Source organism: Neovison vison, chromosome 5 (assembly GCF_020171115.1).
Source record: "Neovison vison isolate M4711 chromosome 5, ASM_NN_V1, whole genome shotgun sequence".
Taxonomy (NCBI): Eukaryota; Metazoa; Chordata; class Mammalia; order Carnivora; family Mustelidae; genus Neogale; species Neogale vison.
The window spans coordinates 112100761-112122645 of NC_058095.1; the positions used below are offsets into that span (position 1 = coordinate 112100761).

The following is a 21885-nucleotide window of genomic DNA, read 5'->3' on the forward strand; positions in this document are numbered from 1 at the left end:
ATGAGCCACTTTTCTTTCTATATTGATTTGTCTAATTCAGTATTTACTAAAGCTACTACCAGTTCAAAGACTCAGGAGCAGTCCTAGAGAGTAAAATTCAGATTTTATCCCATGGCTCATGAAGGAGGTAAGGAAGTTGATAAGAAAGAAAATTGGGATTCTGAGAGTTAAAGCCAACTTAGACACCCCCAGTTATCACAGAACACTGAGACTTGGATGACCTGTAGAATGAGTGATAACTGCCACCTGGCCACCTTCTCTTCATTCTTCTCAGCAGTAGGCTGTCGACGACACGGGGCGTCCAGGGGAAATGGGAGGGGAGGTATGTGTGCCAGAAATGCAGTCAGTATATGGTTAACTCACATCTCTCCCAGAGCTCAGAAGAGGGAGCACACTGTAAGCAGGAGAGACTGAAGTGGTAACAAAGTTTAAATTGTCCCAGCGTCCCTTTAATTTATTAATTTTTCACCTAAGGGAGATGTTGCCGGATGAATTCTTCAAACTTTTGCGGGCACTGAGCTATCCCTCACGATAGATTTCAGCAGTCATACCCAACCCAGATGCAACCAGGCACATTAAGCATGATTCTTCTCCTTGCGCCAGTAAGTCCAGTTTTACTTGACATTAGGTGTACGGAAAGGAGAGGGAGAGGATGTGCATTAATTAGATTTGCAGGAAGAGGCCGCATGACCTAGAGAAGGGCAGAGACACATGCTTTTACTTTAGTTTTGTTTCTCTTCCTGTCTGCTGACTCTTGGAAAGTGTTTCTAATTCCTCTTTTGTAAAAGTTTGTAGTATTTTACTAATCAAGGCTGGAAAGTGACACGGACTTGGCTTAAAGCAGTGAGAACATTGTGAACATTTAAAAATGTTACATAGTAAGAACCCTGGGTGATTCAGCAGACACAAATGAGGAGCTTCAAAGAAGAGGCGCCAGGGTCCTGCTAGTTGAAAAGCAAGTAGAGGCCGGTCCTAACTCATCGACATTAGTCCAGTCTAATGTCTTAAAGTGAGGAGACATCTGAAGACGGTGGGCGAGGAGTTGATATTTGTAACATGCTAATGCAGTCGTTTCTGTGAAGGTGTGTAGTTTTATATACGGTCATAGAATTTTTTTTTTTTAAACCATATGAAACATGCCCTGAGAGTTATTGCATTTACCTGAAGTAATTTCAAGGTGTTTGGAAAGGTGACAAGTTCATGTGGTGGTATAGCAAGATGAGAGTATCTTCCTATGTTTTAGGTACTATCCTTTAGTTTTCCTGTGAAATAAAGGCGGTTTCCTTCAGACTGAAAGCATTTATTAAAATTATTTTTTACTGATCTTAGTTCTGAGGAATTTGTTTTTGTTTAGTTTTAAACCTCAGTTTCTCTGTCTCAGAGGAAAATTAGGTACTTGTGGGCATTTCTGCTCTGGAAGTGTTTTTTCCTCAAAAGAAAATGGGGGCAGGGAGTCAGGAAGACAGACCCTCAGGCCTCTTCCTGTGGCCTTGGGCAACTCACTTCGAATCTTGGTAGTCACAGCTTCTTTCTCGGAGTATTAAAAATTACACTTGCTTTTTTCTGTATCTCAGGGATTTGGGGAAAATAAGTGAGATAACATTAAAAATATTTGAACTCTTTGTAGGGAAAATGCTATATAATCACTCTCAGCCAGGCAGGTAGTGTTTGTTTCTTTGTTTTTTTCTATAGTAATGCTCTAGAAAATGTGTGATACTGGGGAAAAAGAAGAAGGAAAGCACGGTATCCTTTGGTTTCCCTGAAATTTTTTTCTACAAACCTGGTGAATTTGAACTCGTTTTGGGAAAAATGTCTTTTTGGGGGGGGGGAGAGGTTTTGTTTTGTTTTGTTTAATTTTCTCATGTTTATTTTTTATTTTTTTAATTAACATATAATGTATTATTTGCTTAGGGGTACAGGTCTGTGAATCATCAGTCTTAGGAAGTGTCTTTTTACTTTAAATTTATTTATATATGGTACCTGTTGTTTTGGTTCCCTTGGAAATTTCCATTTTTGATTTAGCTTATAAAAAGGAGGAGGAGAACCATTTAGCCAAGGGAGCAGGTTAAAGGGAAGGAATGATGGCAGAGACAGGCTGTGTGGCCACTGCCAGGAGTGATCAGGCCCCAAAGGAAAGTAAACTTCCCTGCATGGAGGATGTGTCCTGTGAGGCAAACATGCACTCCCCAGTTACAGGGACGAGGACGTGCGTGCACAGATAGCAGGTGGTAGGTAGTAGGCAGGAAGACTTCCGGTCCTCTGCACGCCTCAGGAGAGTTCCGAGTGAGCACCTGGTACTGACATTCACAGTGGTCACCAGGGACCACTGTAAGAAAATGATAATCATTTGTCTGTTTTAAGGATGTGGAGCCATGCACGATGGCTCATTTTAGAATTTAGTTTTTAGAAGTTTTATTTTATTTTATTATTTTCTTAAAGATTTATTTATATTTATTTGACACAGAGAGAGTGAGAGAGAAAGAGAGAGAGTGAGAGAGGGAACACAAGCAGAGGGAGCAGGATAGAGAGAAGCAGGCTTCCCGCCAAGCAGGGAGCCCGATGTGGGGCTTGACCCAGAACCCGGGGATCATGACCCAAGCTGAAGGCAGATGCTTAATCTACTGCACTACCCAGATGCCCCAGTTTTTAGAAGTTTTAAATAAAATTTTAGCCCAGGGTGATAATTTTTTGCTGTCAAGAAAGTGCACCTAAACAGACCAGAATGCTCTTCGATGGTGCCAGATAAATCAGGTGTTGATTGTCACTATGTAAGTGGGAAAAAAATGAATGAACAAACACATAAATAATTGCAGTATGTTTTCACAGTCTGTTATTGTATGAAGGAGAGTCTTAAACACCAATGGAAGCCTTTCAGATTAGGAGATCCTTCTGCATCCAGTGAGGTATTCCCAAAGCTCCTCTGGACTCCCCATCCTTTTACATTTTATGGATGATTAAGCAATTGGATTACTCTCCTGAAAGGATGTAAGTTGCATGAAGGCAGAGGCCATGTCCCTCTTGTTCATAGTTGTAGTTGCAGCATGTACTATGGTTCCCATCACAGAGAAGATGGTCCATGATTGTTGACTGATGGATGGGTTTACCTAAAGATAGTGCAGCTTAACTCTTATGTACTGTAGCTCTTCTCAGACACGATCAAAGAAGTAGTTATCTTCAAGTGTTGCTTGCAGCCCCAGACTGAAGAGACATCCTCTTCATTATTCCAAGGTGATATAAAGTGATATATGTATGTATGTGTGGAAACCTTTGATTCTTACTTTCAGTGCTTATTAGATGCTTCTCATGTGCAGCTTGGAATTTTACAATATTGTGATAGACAGTGGTTTCTCCTACATCTCCAACATCTCCATCACTTTTTTTTTTTTTTAAGTGAGACGTTTTCCTTATTAGGCATTGTAGAGACAATTTCAGCATACCTGGAGAGATTTAGAAGTTAAATGGGGGATGAGTTAAACTTACCTCCAAGATTCTGTGACTCTTGGGTTATATGTTTAATTATGTATCTTTAGGCATATTATAGAGATTAGTCAATTTCCAGCACAGGATATCATTTACTGAATTTTCTGACACATATTTTCTTTGATTCGTTCTATAGCCTTTTCTAAAATAGAGCCAACTTTCTCTGTTTCCGGGTCCTTGAGCACGTACAGCCTCCTTTTCCTTGCTCTAGGTCTGTTTTCTAGTTAGCACCCTGACAAAATGAACTCATACCATTTGCCTTGCTTTCATGCCCCCAACATATGAGTGGACTTTAAACAAACAAAAACATCTTTATTTGTGACTATGTTTATTATTTTTATTACCATTTGTTATAATTGCTACTAATATTATCAATAACAACATTTATTAAATACTAATCATCCTATAAGGGTATTATAAATATTTCTTTTAATCATCTAATTTAAGCTCTGTTACATAGGTACCATTTTGTCCCTGTTTTACAGGTAAGGAAACCAGGGCTTACAAGTTAGTTAAGTAACTTGCCCAAAACCACTCAAATAGTTAACTTTAACAATTTTATTTATTTACTTGAAAGAGACGGGGGGGGGGTATGAGATGGACGGGGAGAGGTGGGGAGGGAGAGATAATCTGAAGCATACTCTGTACTAAGTACAGAGACAGACATGGGGCTCGCTCTCACAGCTCTGAGATCATGACTTGAGCTGAAACTAAGAGTTGCATACTTAACTGACCAAGCTACCCAGCAGCCCCTCAAGTAATTAGTTTTAAACTAAGCTTTTTATTTTGAGATAATTAGATACATATGTGGTTATAAGAAATAATAGGAATCTCTTTTATTTTTTACATAGTTTACAATATTACATTGTAATATCTTGCAAAACTATAGTACAGTGTCACAACTGGGGTACTGACTGATACATTAAGATACAGACATTTCTACCAAGTGAGGGTCCTCCACTTTGCCCTATTCTTTTTTATGCCTGCACCCACCTCTTCTCTTGCCCCTCCTCATAGTGGGCCCGGCAACCACAATCTATTTTCCAGATTCTACAATTTTGTCACTTCATGAATGTTCTGTAAATACGGTATGTGGACTTTGGGGCCTGCCTTTTTTTCACACAATATAATTCCCTGGAGATTCAGCTAGAATATGTTTACCAAAAGTTTGTTCCATTTTATTGCTGAGGAGTAGCCCAGATTTTTTTTTTAATTTATTTTTAGTGTACCAGAATTCATTGTTTATGCACCCAGTGCTCCATGTAATACGTGCCCTCCATAATACCCACCACCAGGCTCACCAAACCTCCTATGCCCCCCCTTCCCTTCCAAACCCTCAATTTGTTTCTCAGAGTCCACACAGTCTCTCATCGCTCATCTCCCCCTCCAATTTCCCTCAATTCACTTCTCCTCTCCATCTCCCAATGTCCTCTGTGTTATTCCTTATGCTCCACAAGTAAGTGAAACCATATGATAATTGACTCTCTCTGCTTGACTTATTTCACTCAGCATAATCTCTTCCAGTCCTGTCCATGTTGATACAAAAGTTGGGTATTCATCCTTTTGATAGAGGCATAATACTCCGTAGTGTATACGGACTACATCTTCCTTATCCATTCGTCCATTGAAGGGCATCTTGGTTCTTTCCACAGTTTGGTGACTGTGGCCATTGCTGCTATGAACATTGGGGTACAGATGGCCCTTGTTTTCACTACATCTGTGTCTTTGGGGTAAATACCCAGTAGTGCAATTGCAGGTCATAGGGAGGCTCTATTTTCAATTTCTTAAGGAATCTCCACACTGTTTTTCAAAGTGGCTGTACCAACTTGCATTCCCACCAACAGTGTAAGAGGGTTCCCCTTTCTCCACATCCTCTCCAACACACGATATTTACTGTCTTATTAATTTTGGCCATTCTAACTGGTGTAAGGTGGTATCTCAATATGGTTTTGATTTGAATCTCCCTGATGTAGCCCAGCTTTTTTTTTTTTTTAAAGATTTTATTTATTTATTTGACAGAGAGAGATTACAAGTAGGCAGAGAGGCAGGCAGAGAGAGAGAGGAGGAAGCAGGCTCCCTGCTGAGCAGAGAGCCTGATGCGGGACTCGATCCCAGGACCCTGAGATCACGACCTGAGCTGAAGGCAGCGGCTTAACCCACTGAGCCACCCAGGCGCCCGTAGCCCAGCTTTTTAACAATTATCTTGTCAAAGTAGTTATGGGTTGTTTCCAGGTTTGGGCTACTGTGAATAAAATTGCTATGGATATTCGTGGATGTATTTCTAGTTTGAACATGTCCCGGGCTTTTAATTCTCTGGGATAAATCCTCAAGAGTGCAATTGGTAGGTAGTTTTTACATTTTGTTTTATAGGAAACTGCCAAACTGTTTTCCACTGTGGCGGTACCCTTGTACATTTCCACCAGCAATGTATGAGTGGTATGTTTTCTCCACATCCTCGCCCGCATTTTGGGTTGTCATTATTATTATTTTTTTTAATTTAGCTTCCTGACAGATATCTAGAGATATCTCATTGTTGTTTTAATTTGCATTTTCCAAATTCTTTGGTGAAATGTCATAACTCTGTTCCCGGGGCAACACTGCTCAGGGTGGGATGGTCCTACATCTGGTGGTTGCAAGGATGGCCGACCGCATGGCCTTTCATCCAGGAGTCCAGCTTGGTGATGGAGCAGAGTTCTGAGAGAGAAGAAGCACAAAAATTCCTTTCAGACCTTGGAACTGGCACAGCTTTATTTCTCCTGTGTTCTCTACTCAAAACAAGTCACTAGGCCAAGCTAGATTCAAGGATTGGGGAAGTAGACTCTGTTTGCCTCTTTTTTTTTTTTTTAAAGATTTTATTTATTTGTTTGACAGAGAGAGATCACAAGTAGATGGAGAGGCAGGCAGAGAGAGAGAGGGAAGCAGGCTCCCTGCTGACCAGAGAGCCCAATGCGGGACTTGATCCCAGGACCCTGAGATCATGACTTGAGCCGAAGGCAGTGGCCTAACCCACTGAGCCACCCAGGCGCCCCTCTGTTTGCCTCTTGATGACAGAAGCTGCAGAGTCAAATATCAAAGGGCATGGGTACTTTGGGGAATTGGTGGCCATCTCAAAATTAATATACCACATCAGGCATCTTGTATAATTATCTTTCACTCATTTTTTTTCTCCTTCATAACACACATTAACTTTGGAAACAGTTTGCCTTAGTGAAAATATATTTGACTTGGAGTTGGCAAATGGTGTGTGGGTGTGTAAGAAATTGAATTAAGGTTGCTTCGAGCCCTAATACTTTCCACCTTATTTATCCTCACTTACCTTTAACATATACAGGATTCACTTCCTTTGAAATCAAAATGGGACAGTCATAGTTGGAGATGGTATTTTCATTTTTTTTGTAATGTGCTACATCAGCTAGTTTCCACCCAATCATTTCCAACTAAGCTGCTTTTGAGACAGTCTCAAATTCATTCAGTGAATTCTTACTATGTGCCAGGCACTAGGGATAGAAAGGAGAAATAAGACATGGATGTACATAAAAATGGCAAATGTTATGTTGCACTTCCCACCTCATACATGTTTTTCTCTGGACATCTGACACTTTTCTTCTTCTCACCAGTAATGACATGGCTTCAACTCTTTTCACCCTCCCAATCCCAAGTATGCAACCACCTGTCCCCTAGGTTGCTTGGAACTTTGTGGACAAGTGTCTCACGTGACCTGGCCAAATGACAGTGTTCTACCTATGGTTTCCTAACTAGTAGGAGATTTATTCATTTGCTAGTTAATTCTGCTTGGGCAGGCTGGAGGTAGTGCAGGTCTCACACCATAATTACTTTATAGCTTTGGTTAAAACTCTAATGTTCTCTATAACACGTGACGTCTTTTGCTAAGGTTGCACCAAAAAGTAAATATGCCTTGGTGTCGTATTATCTGCCTGACAACTTAGAAGACAATAGTGGATAACTTTATGATTTCATTTTTGTTGAAAATGTTGTAACAGTGGAAAAAAGTCTGGGAGAATGTGTATCAGATGTTAGGACTTGTAATCTCGGGCTGGTATGCTTAATGATGATTTATTTTTTATTTAGGTTTAATTGGGTTTTCTATTCTTATGCAGTAAAAATGCATTTTGTTGTAAAAGAAATTTTCTTTTAGTTTATATGAAAAAAATTTAGAGTTCATAGGTAATGATTTATAACCAGAGAGGGAGCATGAATGTAAGAGGTATTAGAGCCTCACAGGTGTACCAGACCCTTATTAAAGCGGTGACAGAGGCCTCCTGAATGACTGTTATGTCAACATATAGCGAGAGAAAGCAGGTTTAGGGAATTCTGACCGGACTTCGTTCTTTGATGTTAATTCTGTATACAGTGCCCCTGGTGTCTCTATTTCTCTCTTCCCTTCATTCAGTGTGTCCTTCATACTCAAAGATGATGCTTCTGACAGTGATGGTCATCTAGAGACACAGAGGTAGCTGCTCATATTCAACCCAAAATCCTTTCAATTAGGAACATGTTTTGAAGTTTTCTGTGCAGTGTGGAATGGAGAAGTGGTTTGTGTTCTGGGGTTCGTTAACAATAGAATCCTTTCTTTTATGTGCAGAGCAGATAGAGCTCTGGCGATGTGAAGGATGAGGAAGCATGTGACCTCTGAGTTTCCTAGCATGGAGAATGAGTGCGGCAAACAGGCTACGCTGCCTTGTGAAGCAAGCATCCTATTTATGGGTGTGAGGTCAACAGCATACGAGCAGATTCAGTTATACAGGCAGTCAGCCTGAATTCATATGTACGATTTAGAGGCAGGAACCCAAGACTAATCATTCAAAACCCAAGTAGAGACATAGAGGAAATACTCTTGTAAGTCCCAGTTCTGAAATGTAAGGACTAGATTCCTATTGAGGAAACTTGGTTGTAGCAGGATGAAAAAAAGAAGCAGAAACCAGCCTAAAAGATTCAAGATCAAAAGAAAGGTGAAACATTATTGCTGCTGGTCTCCCCGGGGTTTCTCTTTGGTGGCAAGGGATTATACTCTCACATTTCAGAAACTGTGTAGGAAGGACCATATGTACTAAGTAGGAGAATCTTTCCTATACCACTTGGCTAATGAGCTCAAAGACTCATTCAAACCATCTAGGCCAAAAACATAGAAACAGAAATGATGATGTATCTGTACTTGTCTTCTCTCCCCTAGCATATGTAAATATCTCCACAGCACAGTTTTTCCTATATGTAACTGTGATCAACTTCCTTTGTCCCTCTAGGTATTGAGATGTTAATTCATAATTCCATTGTCCTCTGGCAAGATTCCAGGATGGCATATCAATATATAACAATCAATTATATTACTGTATACTAACAGTTGAACAATAAGAAATTAAAATTAAAATGCCATTTACAGTAGCACCAAAAATATGAAATGCTTAGGGGTAAATCTAACAGAAGGTATGCAAGACCTTTTCACTGAAAAACCATAAAATACTACTGAGAAAAAGAAGATTTAAATAAACGGAGAGCTATAATTGAAGTCTCAGTTTTGTTATGATGTCAGCTTTCTTCAAATTGATCGATAGATTCAGTGCATCCCTACTCAAAGTGCCAGCAGTTTTTGAAATTACAAGACAAATCTAAAAAGTCACAAAGATATGCAAACCTAGACTAGCCAAAACAACTTTGGGGAAAAAAAAGACCAAAGTTGAAGGACTAAAACCACCTGATTTCAAGCTCAGTAATCAAGAGTGAGATGCTGGTGTTCCAATAGACAAATAGATTTCTGGAAGAACAGAGAGTCAGAAATAGATCCGTGTGTATAGAGACAATTGATTTTAGACAAGGGTGAAAAGGCATGTCAGTGGAGAAAGGATTGTTTCTTTAACAAATGGCTGTGGAACACGTAGATATCCATAAAGGGAAAAATAAATATTGAACCATACCTTATATATATTTTAAAAATGAATACAAAATAGATCATCGACATACATGTAAAACCTAAAACTATAAAACTTATAGAAAAAACAACAACAGCCTAGGTGCCTGGGCGGTTCAGTTGTTTAAACATCTGACCCTTGATTTTGGCTTAGCTCATGATCTCAGGATCATGGAGTGGAGCCCACAGGGGGCCTCCTTGTTCAGTGGAGAGTCTGCTTATCTCCCTCTCCCCACCCCCAACAGCTCAAGCATGCTTCCTCTCTCTCTCCCCCTCTCTAATATAAATAAGTCTTTAAAAAAAGGGGGGGGGGAAATAGGAAAAAAAATCTTTGTGACATTGAGTTAGACAAAGATTTCTTGGATATGATACTAAAACCACAATCCATAGAAAAACAAGTTGATAGATTAGACTTTATCAAAATTAAAATTTTCTGCTATTCAAAAGATATTGTTAAGAAAATGCAAACATAAACCACAGATTGGGAGAAAATATTTGCAAATATATCTGATAATGGATTTGATTTCCAGAATTTATGAATTACTCTTAAAACTTTTTTTAAATTTAATTTTATTTTTTCAGTGTTCCAAAATTCATTGTTTATCTACCACACCTAGTGCTCCATGCAATACGTGCCCTCCTTAATATCCACCACCAGGCTCACCCAACCCCCTCCCTCCCCTCCAAAACCCTCTGTTTCTCAGAGTCCACAGTCTTTCATGGTTTGTCTCCCCCTCCAACTTCTCCCTACTCTCAAAATTTCATAAGAAAACCATCAACCCTCCAAAATAATGGGAAAACAATTTGAAACAGATATTTTACCAAAGAAGAAATATGGGTGGCAAATAAACTCATGAAGAGATGCTCAACATCATTAGTTATTAGGGAAATGCAAATTAAAACCCCAATGAGATCGCATAATAGACATATTAGAATGACTGTAATGAAAATGACTATATAAAATGTTGGTGAGAATATGGAGGAAATGGATCTTTCATACACTGTTAGTGGGGATGTAAAATGGCACAGTCACTTTGGAAAGTAGTTTGGCAGTTTCTTAAAAATTAAACATACACCTCTGAAAATAAATAAATTGGAAAAAAAATAAAATAAAAATAAAATAAAAAAAAACAAAAAAAAAATTAAACAAACACCTAACATATGACTCATCCTTTCTAACCTTTAAATATTTACCCAAGAGGAAAGAAAACATGTGTCTGTACAAAGACCTATATATAAATGTTCATAGCATCGTACTTTGTAATACTTTGTGATACTCAGGAAGTTGAAACAACTAAATGTTCATCCGCAGAGGAAAGGAAGGACTCACTGCAGCGTGTCCATATCTATGCTGAAACTACCCAGGAATAAAATCGAATGAACTATTGATTCATGCAGCAACACGGATGAATCTCAATATAATTATGCTGAGTGTAAAAGCAAAGCAAAAAAAAAATCCATAGCATACAATTTCTTATGTCTAAAACTATAGCAAATGCTGGATGAATACATAGTTTCAGAAGCAAATCGGTGTTTGCCTTGGGATAGAGAAAGGCAGGAAAGGATGAGAGGGAAAGATGGAAAACTTCAGAGGCAGTGGATATATATGCTCATTATCTTGATTGTAGTGATGGTTTCACAGGAATAACTATAGGTTACAACATATGGAATTGTATGCTTTAAAATGTGCAGTATATTGAATTTGAATGTTTTCTCCAAAAGACTATTAAAAACAGTACTGTAAAATGCTATGGTGGGCAGGAAGGCAGGAGTGGACAAGACACTTTGTGGGCATGAAAGAAAAGAGTGGGTCAGTCTTTCCTGACAGAGGAGAGTTGGCAAAGACTTTACAGGGGAGGTGATCTTTGCTGAGCTGGGAAAGAAGAATAAGCAGTTGTTAGAACTGCTATAAAAACAAAACATTCCAAGTACACAGCTAGTGTTGGTGAGGGCTGAGAGGTGTGAAGAAGCCTGGCAGAAAAATCTGAGGAGTTTCTGAGAGGTTGAGCATCCTGGCAGCCATGGAGGTAAATGAAACTAGACACGAGGTAGGGTCCAGACCATCAGGTCTTGCTTGTCATCTTGAAGTATTAGGATTTTGGCTTCTAGATGCAGGGGAATCACTTAAGGTGTTTAATCTGGGCAGCGACAAGCTGTATTTATTTTAAGGAAGATTATTCTCATATTAGAATGAACACTTAACTATGATAATAGAAGCTATGTAGAATTTTAGTTAAATAAGAAGAGACTTTCCTATTGTTAAAGGTTTAATATGAACACTTGCTATGAAAGTATTTTATTTTGAATGGGCCTGAAAGAAATTTGATCACATGGAGATTAGGTACCAAATGCCAGCTGTGTGGGTACATACACATAGATAAACATTCTTGACTTTCTGTCCTGTCTTCTCCTTACCCCACCTGTTGATGTAGGGCACATTCAGCAGTCTTGTTCCAAGGCTTTTTGGACCAAAGATTCCAGATCAGATGTCTTGCCTTACTCTAAATTGTGAAAGGGCTCCAGTGCAGACTTGCTGGAGTGAAGTTCAGAATGAAGCTCAGCAGCCTGGATATTTAGAAGTCATCTCCGTGTGGTTAAGCACTAAAGACCAGGCTCACCCTTCCCTGCTTTGAAAAGCCCCTTGTGGTATTAAAAGTCAGCATTGCAAGGGCAACTATTAATTCCTCAGCTGGAATGTTTCACTTTGGACCTGTTAAGGGATTTTGGAAATAATGATACTGGCATGAATAGTGCATTCAAGAGGAGAACTCCCCCAATCTGCTTTGACTCCACTTTAAGTATTTCCACTCCCTGATAATCTCTGGTCAGGAAATCCAGAGTATGCCAAATTTTGCTTTCCTGTTAAGAAAAACTTCTTGATGGTTCTCCCTCCCCCCTACCCCTGCCCCCTGGGAACACACCTTTAGCTGTATGAGTTGGAAAGCTAAATCTCCAGAGGATACCTCTGTGTGTATCTGGGGAAAAACTAAAGATTTATTGCTTCTGACTTTTAACAGTGGTGGTTTAGTAATCTTTTGATCATTGTTTTTTTAAAAAAATCAGATCTAGCACTTAACATTTTTGTAGAGTACTGGGGATGTGATGAGCATTGATTTTACTGTTTGTTAGAATTATTGTGATATGTACTGTAACTTGGTTTTTGTATTCTTTATCTTCCACGCTGGAAGGGTTAGTTTTATATTCAGCAAAGAACCCGGAATTCTTAAAGCTCCTAAGTAAAAAACAAAATAAAAATGAAATAAATAATGAGAATAAATAGTGAGAATAATTTCATGGCCTTTATAATTTTGCTGTGATTACTGATTGTTGAGTTACTAATTATTCAACTACCTTAAAAGATGAGGAGAAGTGGATGTGTTTAATATTGCTATTGTTGTTTGTACTGTAACTCTTAGTTCAGAAAATAACATCAGTCACGTAGTCACACTCTCAGATTAGTGGTTTGTAAGTTTTATGTTAAGTCAAAGCCTACTAATTGCCTGGTGAGGAGCAAGGCCGGTCCCCCACTGGGAAACAGGTGCACTTCTGGTCCTTGCTGTTGTCACTGAGCCCAGCATTTCCATGGCTCCTTTCTCCAAGGTGAGCTCTAGCCCGGACCACAGAGGCCCCCTCTCTGCACCTGTTTAAAGGTACAGAAGTAAAGTTATTTTTGTCCCTATATGACACAGATCTGTTGCCATAAAAGAAACATTTCAGACTTTAAAAAGATCTTTTCTGTGTGAGCTCTGACTTGGTTACAAAACCATGGGAAGTGGGGTCTTTCTTATTCCCCAAGGACATAATTGTGGCTGAATTTGTTCCCAGCCTTGTTCTTATTAATATCAAAATAGAGTCATGTAAATACTTTCCTTTAGATGAGACTAATTCTACTTCATTTGTAATAAATCTTCACTGAAATTTAGATGAGAGGGAGAAAGGGTTCTTGACCATAACTTGATGAGAAACCATTATATAGTAACTATTGATGATGATACAAACAACTGATAATTACAAAGTATTTACTGTGTACCAGGCACTTTTTTTTTAAAGATTTTATTTACTTATTTGACAGAGAGAGATCACAAGTAGGCAGAGAGACAGGCAGAGAGAGAGAGGGGGAAGCAGGCTCCCTGCTGAGCAGAGAGTCCAATGAGGGGCTTGATCCTAGGACCCTGGGATCATGACCTAAGCTGAAGGCAGTGGCTTAACCCACTGAGCCACCCAGGCGCCCCTACCAGGCACTTTTTAATGAGCTTCACATACAGTTATGAATTTGATCCTTTTAGGTAGATCCTCTTAGGTATATACTAAAAATTTTCCTATTTTACAGATCTGGAAACTGAATCTCAGAAATGAAGTTACATAGCTTGTAAACAGAGGAGGAAAGTTCAAACCTAGGCAGTCTATTGCTGGAATCTGTGTTCTGAAGCAGTGTATTATATTGGCTCTTAATTACATAATCTTTTAAAGGAATCTTAAAGACTCAATATAAATTATGACTTAAATGGCATTAATAACTAAACTAAAATAGTGCCATCACTACAATTTATTGAGTACTTACTATGTCAAGTACTGGGCTAAGTTCTTTGCGTGCATTATGTAGTGGTTTGCCGAACTAGTTAATCCTTTTAATAATGCTTTGAGGCAGGTTTTATCATTCACATTTTGTAGATGAGAAAAATGAGGCTTAGAAAGGTTTACTGGCCTGCCCCAGGCCAGATAGTAAATTTGAAATAGGATTCAAAGCCAGTCCTTGACTCAAATACTTGTGTTCTTAACCCTATGCTTAAAGGCAATAAAAGGAATTCAAGTGGGCTTGTTTCATTCATAGGCTGCTCTATTATGTCATTCATGCCATTAATTTTGAACTTTTTAGTCAATATAAATAACTCCTACATATCATAATGGTAGCAGATTCCCAAATATTTTTGTCTTCACATTTAAAAGTGTTTCAAGCAATGGGATTGAGGTGTATGTAACATATATGGACAATTGAAAACCTAGCCCCAGGTTCTCTTTACCTTTTTCATGTCATGGACATCTTTCATAGTTTGGTGGTATCTATGTCCTGCTTCTCAGGACGGTAAAGCATGTGAATGCATGAAATAAAAAAACATAAAATGATAAGGAACCAATTCTGAATCTTGATTGAATCACATTTTGCCCCAAGTATAGTTATTAAACTTAAAGCAAATTTGTTTTGTAATAACACCTATGCTTTTTAAATTAACACATTGCATTCAGTCTAGCAGTGTATGGTATAATGACCATTGTGATTTCAAACTGGTTATAAGTGATGATATAGATGACATTTTGAAATATCAGCAACAATTACAATGAGATATGAAAATATCACTTCTGTTCAACAAATGTGGAAGTACTGCTAATGATACCATGATTTGTTGCCCAAATTCATAATGGAAGCAAATGCTACATTTTAGCTAGAAGTTGGTGAAAATACAGATCTGATGTTTTCTTATCAGAGTTTAGGTACTTTCATGAATTCTGTCCATGGACCTCTTTGGGATCGATGGACCTAGAGGAGCAAACTCTAGTCCAGAGAGTGTTGCTTAATCTTATACGTTTCAAGCGAAAGGTATCACTTTTGATGTGCTGTTCACAACCAGGATCAAAATCATTTTGTCTCAACATGGCCAGATGATCTAGGATCCCCTGTACTGCTCCCACATACAGGGCGGCCCCTGCTAGTTTGCCCTGGATCTGAGGAAGGCTTAGAACTACTTCCTTCTCTTCCTGGCTTTCTAGAATTAGTTAGTTATTTGCCTTCTCTCGAGGTATTCTCGAGGTATTGCCTTCTCTCTCACCATTCTAGATTTTATAGTTCAAAAGAGAGAAGGCAAAAATCACAAAACGACATGTTCAAAGTTGAGAAGGGCTTACAGATGCCCAGGAAGTTTGCTTAGGAAGACCAGTCACAAAAATAGAAGCAGTAAATGGGAGACTTTACTGTTAAAAGGAAGTGACTGGACCTTATGATAGAGTTAGAATCCAGCAGGAGTTTACCTTTCCCATACCATCTCTCTCCACACAGGAATAATACTGTATGGTCCCCACCACGTTGGTTCTTTTTTTCATTCAGAAATACTTATTGTGTGTCTGCTGTGTCCCAGGCACTGAGTTATCATTTGTCTATCATTTGAATCTCACAGTTCTTTGAAATTATACCCATTTTTTAGACTTGGAATCTAAAGCATAGTGAAGCTGATCATTTTACTTTTTGTACCGAGTGGTACTGCATACACTTGTCAGCTCTCCCAGCCCGAACACATTAGCTGCCCCAATTCCCAAGAACATCTGAGACGTGGTGACACAGACTAACATGATATATAGGAATGGTGATTTTCAACTGAAATCTGCTGAACTTGTTAAGGGCAGACACACTGTATTTTGAGGTTCAGATTTCTGTGTGGAAGCAAGAAAGCAGGTTTCAGGTTAATGGGTTTGAAGCTGGATTACTTTGTGCTTGACTGGCTTTTGGTAAATCAGCCATATGTTACGAGTCTCCTCATACATTCTGTTTGTTCTCCTCCCGTTTTTCTTCTGTGCTGTTTTATTCAGGGTCACCCCTTCCTTCTTAGCCTCTCTTCTCCATGTTTTGTTTTGTTTTGTTTTTGGCCACCTCTTCCCTTCTACCTTTCTGAAATTCCCCATCACTTTTCCTCAGGACTTGGAAGGAACAGTCAATCCTTTGTATACTGTCAAAAACCTTCTCCCTAACTTTCTTTTCAGATCGTTTTCTCATTCCTGCTCTCCTTCAACGTAGGGTCACTGCGTAAATCCTGCCCAACTTAGAGAGCTCAGCGTGCCTATTTATTTTCATTCCCTTAGATACACAGTCTTTCTATATAGTGCTCTATCCCCAACCACCCTCTGCTCTTCAAAACTCCTCTTAGATTTTACTCCTCATTTCTCAAAGATAAACTTCTGAAATTTGTCCCCATATACTAGGTTTCAAAATTTTTTAATTCAATTTTTACTCCTTAAAATGTTTTTTTCCAATAACACCTATAATACAAGTTTACACAAAATGCAGATATTACAGATATAGATTAACTTAGGAAAAGAAAATATGTGATCCTATAATTTTCCCTGCATTTAGGGTCTATTATTCCAAAGTCTTTCCTGAGTCTATACCCACATAAATTAATATAGTTATTTATTTTATATGAATATGATTATAACATGCATATTTTTCTACAAGTTTCTTTTTAAAAATATTACTTGGCCATAAGCCATAGACCTATCTTTATGTCAGTGAGAATAGATATACCTCAATTTTTGAACTGGTATAGGAGATTTTGTTTTAAGGAATTTTTGTTTTTAAGTAATCTTAATACCCAATGTAGGGCTCGAATTCATGATCCCAAGATCAGGAGTCATGTGTTCTACTGACTGAGCCAGCCAGGCACCCTTAAAATGGTGTAGGAGATCATCTTATGTCTATGCCAGGACTTACATAACCTGTCCCTTATAGATGGATATTTGAGTTGCTATCATTTTTTAACCATCACAGAGCTGTAGTGAATGTTCACATATACTCTGTCTATAAAGATAGAGTGCGTATGTGTACATATGTGTGTTTTAACAATAAGATTAAAAAAACTTTCATAAGTAAACTGATATGTCCATATTTCACCTCTTAGGTAGTGATTTTGAGTTTTCTTTATTCCCTTCCAGACTTCAGTTTTTTGTATACACATTTTCAATCATGGCATATTTATCATATTACATACTGCGTTTTTTCCTTTAGAATCATTTTATAAACATTTCTCCATGTTGATAAATTTTCTTGGTGGTTCTAATGGAAATGTCATTTTCCATTATACTGAAACTCTAACTGATGTTTTTGTCTTCTTCTGCTCTTCCGCTTTCTCTTCTGTCCCATGGTGCTTTACCAGTCCAGGATTTCTACTGCAGTGGCTTCTTTTCTTGCGTGTCCTTTGTTAAGCAGCTTCTTCTCTCCACTCTTGTGACACCTTCTGACCAGAGGTGTCTGCAGCTTTGCTATCTCCTCTGTGAGGCTCCAGACCCAGCACACTCTTAATGCTCCATAAATACATGACCATCATTTGCGAAGGAGTGCCTTCCCAATTACCTCCCTAAGAGTTTTCTTCATGTTGTGGTGCCTCCACAAATACTACCTTTTGGGAAAACTTGTACTCGTTGGTGATCCATAAATGCTAAGACGCACTGTAGGAGTAATTTATATTCACAGCCATTTATACGAGGCTCTAGTTAGGCAGTTCAGCACCAAGGAGAGTGACTGTTTGCTTTAGCTTGGGTTCAAGGTCGCTGGAGGATTTACTGTGTTTAGGCCTCTGTAGTGCTGTTGGCAAGATGTAATTTTTCCATAATAGATGAAAAGCCAAACCCTGTATAAACACACTTTAATAATGGTGGAAGCGCTGGCAGAGCTGTACACTGAGGAAATATTAAAGTTCACACTTCTGTAGCTTAGACTTAATTGAAGCAAATAGTCTTCATATTTACATTTGAGTTGTTTGTTTTATTATCAGTTCTTGGAGTGGTTCATCACATGTCTTCCATTCCTCTACACATAACTGCTTAACAGCCTATTCCAGGATTCCATTTGGTCTTTGTCTTGTCTCCAGGCCTGGGGACAGATTTACATTTTCCTCTGTATGCCTTGGAAATCCTTGACATGGTACCCTGGCCTCCTTTCCTCTGAATATCTCCAGTGCTGAGAGGCACTGCTTCCTCATTAGCCGTGGTTCACTGAAGAAAAATGATTTGAGGGGCTTATTAGGATCTTGAACTGAGCTCTTTTTGTCTGTATAGCAGGTTCTCAGAACTAGGTCAGGGTTGCCCAGAACCTGTTTTCAGAGAAACCTCGAAGTCTCATGCTTTCTCTTGAAAAGGATGCTAGCTATCCCTTGTGCCCTGTGGTCACAGTAGGTTTTCACTGAAGCGGAAATCTTGTCTAGGAGAGAAGAGAATGGAGAGCTGCTAAATCCAGAAGAAAATCACCCTGTTTTTTATGCAAAAAGAGACAGCTTAAATGCTTCTATTTCCTCCCTGTGTGTTACAGTACTTATCCTGCTTCACCTGCCTCTCTTGAGACCAGGGGAGGAAGATTAAGTCTCTTCAAGGGACACTAGAGCTGCAGTGCTTTTTTCCAGTACAGTGGTATGAACTCTTTTAGTTGTGCCTTGACCATCTTCTCAAGAGGCTTTAATAGAACTTGAGGATTTATGCCCGAGAACCCCCTGAGTTGGACCAATGATGGAGTCCACTACAAAAGCTGCTTGAAAGAATTTCTGAGTTAATAGGAAATGAGGTTTTCTTGTCTTCCAGTGAAAATGTTCTAGAGGAGTGTGATTTGAAGGGTGCCTAAAGTCCCACCAAGCCTATAATATCTTCCCTACTGACCTTTGTTGAAATTTGTAGTCAAGGCAATTAATTATTTGTTTGAATTTTGTCATCACATCTCTTAAAAAGTACTAGTGACAATTCAAATAAATTCCGAAGTGGGATTATCCTCGTAGCCTTTTCTCACTGATCCCTCTGCTTCTGTTCGCATCCTTTTACCATCTAATTTCAACACAGCAGTCTGGGTGATCAAGTCAGTCTTCCAAAATTGTAGCCTGTTCCATTTCAAAACAAAAATATCAGAGTCCACTTTGAGCCCTATATTTCTCACATCCACATTCAATTTCTAAGTACATTCTATCAGCTCAACTTTCAAAACATATCCAGAATTGGACCATGTCTTACCACTTCTATTATCCCCCTCATGGCTGAGCCACCATCATCTCTTACTCAGTTATGACAATAGCCTCCTAATTGCTCTCCATTTCTACTCTCCCTCATCTGGTATAGTTTCAGTACAGCAGCTAGACAAATCCTGTTAAAATTAGTTTAGTTCAACAAAGGTGCCTAGATAGTTCAGTGGGGGAAAGAATGGCCTTTTCAGACAATGGTGCTGGGACCACTGGATTTCTACATGCAAAAGAATAAAGTTACATCTCCTTCTCTCATACCACATTTGCATATTAATTCAAAATGGATTAAAAACCTAAATGTAAGAGCTAAAACTACAGAATGCTTAGGAGAAGACATAGGTATAAATTTCATGATCTTGGACTAGGCAGTGCTTTCTAAGATATGACACTAAAAGCACAAGTGTCAGGAGAAAAAAGATAATTGGGATGTCATCAAAACTTAAGAAAGAGTTTGTGTTTCAAAGCATATATAAATTAGACCTGGCCTGCATTAGGACATATCTTCTGGTTCACTTGATTCATCCAATTTAAGTTGACCATATGTAAAACTTACCCGAAGTGGGATGTGGGGAAGAGATGAGGATTTGGGTAGGAAAGGATGATAAGCCAGTGTTTCATTTCTTTATCAGCTTGAAGCTTTGCTGCTTTCCATGGTCTTAAGTAAGGGCTCTGCACCATCCTCTTCATACGAAAGGCCCCAGAAACCACCTTTCATTATAGCCTTGTGGCTGGTTCTGCAGAGTTTCCCACTCAGACAGTCCCCTTAATGTTTGCTTTTAACCCAGTACAAAGTATCTGGGTGAAAATGAGTCTTTCCCTGGGAGTAGAGGTCCATCCTGTAGACTAGAGACAAAATGTTAAGAATGAAAGCAAATTTGTTGAGGCAGTTCACCGGACAATGCATGCCACTTTAAAAGTGTTAGCTCAGGATCTTATCCTTGTGGCCATTTTGCCTGAAAAACCATGCCCTGTGATGAGCTCCATGTCCTCTGAATAGGACTACACTCAAGCGGAAAGCTTGCTTGCCATTCCCAGAACCAAATTCAGGGCATGTCAGTCATATTTCTAGAAATTAAAACAACAACAACAAACAGCATATTTTCATCCAATGAGTTTTTCATTCTTGTGTAATTTTGACTTTGAGAAAAAAATTCTTTTTTTAAAAGATATTTATTTGTTTGTTTGTTTGTTTATTTATCTATTTGACAGGGCAAGAGAGAGAGAGAGAGAGACAGCAAGGGAGGGAACACAAGCCAGGGGAGTGGGAGAGGGAGAAGCAGGCTTCCTGCTGAGCAGGGAGTTCAACATGGGGCTGGATGTCAGGACCCTGGGACCATGACCTAAACTGAAGGCGGACGCTTAACGATTGAGCCACCCAGGTGTCCCCACCCCCGCCAAATTCTTATTGACAACACCTCTGAAACATAACCCATTGACTAGCACTTTTAGAGGAAATAAGCAAACTACCATGATTCATTTGCTGAAAAATTTTGACAATTTTCTTGCCATAATTTGAGAAATAAAAAATATTTACAATAAAGCTCTTCAGGTTTCCTGGCTGACATTAATAATTAAAAGATCAATAAATGCACTATACCAAAAGTTTCTACGCAAGTATAAATGTGTATGATTGAATCAATAAGGTACATTAAATGATGTTCCTTGCAACCAAGCTGACTGAGAGAGTGCGAAGTGGGTTTAAAAAAAAAATCAATGAAAGGAGGAAAATGGAAGGAGTTAGTCCTAAAAATGGGTTTTGATCATCATTCTCTATTGCTCACTTTACCTTCTATAATGTTGTACTTTTACGGGAAGGCTGAGGAAGCAAGGATTTTTCCCATCATTGCCTGGTGCTGTGGTCAGTACTAAAAAGAAGCTCTATGCTGTTTTAAGCCTTCACCTTGAATGACCTTCAGGTTGATTAGATATTTGTGTAATAACTATCCTTCCACCTGGGAGGTTGCGAAGGTTGAAAGGTTGGCCCTTTCATCTTTTACATTTTAATTTTGCTCCAAGTTTGCCTTTTCCTTTCATACCTCCCAATCCCACAAGTATTTGTATTATTTAAAATGACTGGTAGTAAATTTTATTGTTTGTTTCAGTTTGGTAAATACTGTAATGTGTTTTATTGATTATATTATTGTTTTGTTATATATAGCAGGGAGGAATTTTTTATGTCTGTTCAGAAAAGCCAAGTTGTAATTGTGGTCTTTAGAGGCTCAGTTACTAGATTGTCACCTTAAATGTCATGCTTTCTGATACATTTCAACAATGAGTATTTTGATTAATTTTTATGGCATCGGAATATGTTCTCTATTTTCCTAAACCCATTTTCCATGTCAAAATGGTAGGCCTTGCTTGCTTGCTTTCTGACACAAAATTGGCATGGGCTGGGATATCTGAAAGTATTTTATGAACAAATAACTATCACTCTCTTCTTTGGATATAGAGAAGCAGACTGATTGCTGTCTGGTAGAAGGTCTGCCTAGCCCAGGATTGGCCATGGCATCCTCAAGATATGCCTTCAACATGATTTTCCTCATGTTTAGAATTATGACATGAGATCTCCAAAAAAATAACTAGCTCTAACAATAAGTTCTCTGGTTCTTCCAGAGCTATCCTCTGTCCTTGTGAATGTATATCATATATCTTTGTTCCAAACAAACTGGAGCCAACTGGAATTTCCCTTGCATCACATTTTTATTATAATCTTTTCAA

The 21885-nt window shown here is 38.7% G+C and overlaps 1 protein-coding gene across 6 annotated transcripts in view; it reads left to right on the forward strand.

Annotated features, from left to right (window-relative positions):
- The window catches only part of ENOX1 (ecto-NOX disulfide-thiol exchanger 1), a 568173-nt gene that overhangs the window by 22924 nt on the left and 523364 nt on the right, over positions 1-21885 (forward strand). The window lies entirely within an intron of this gene.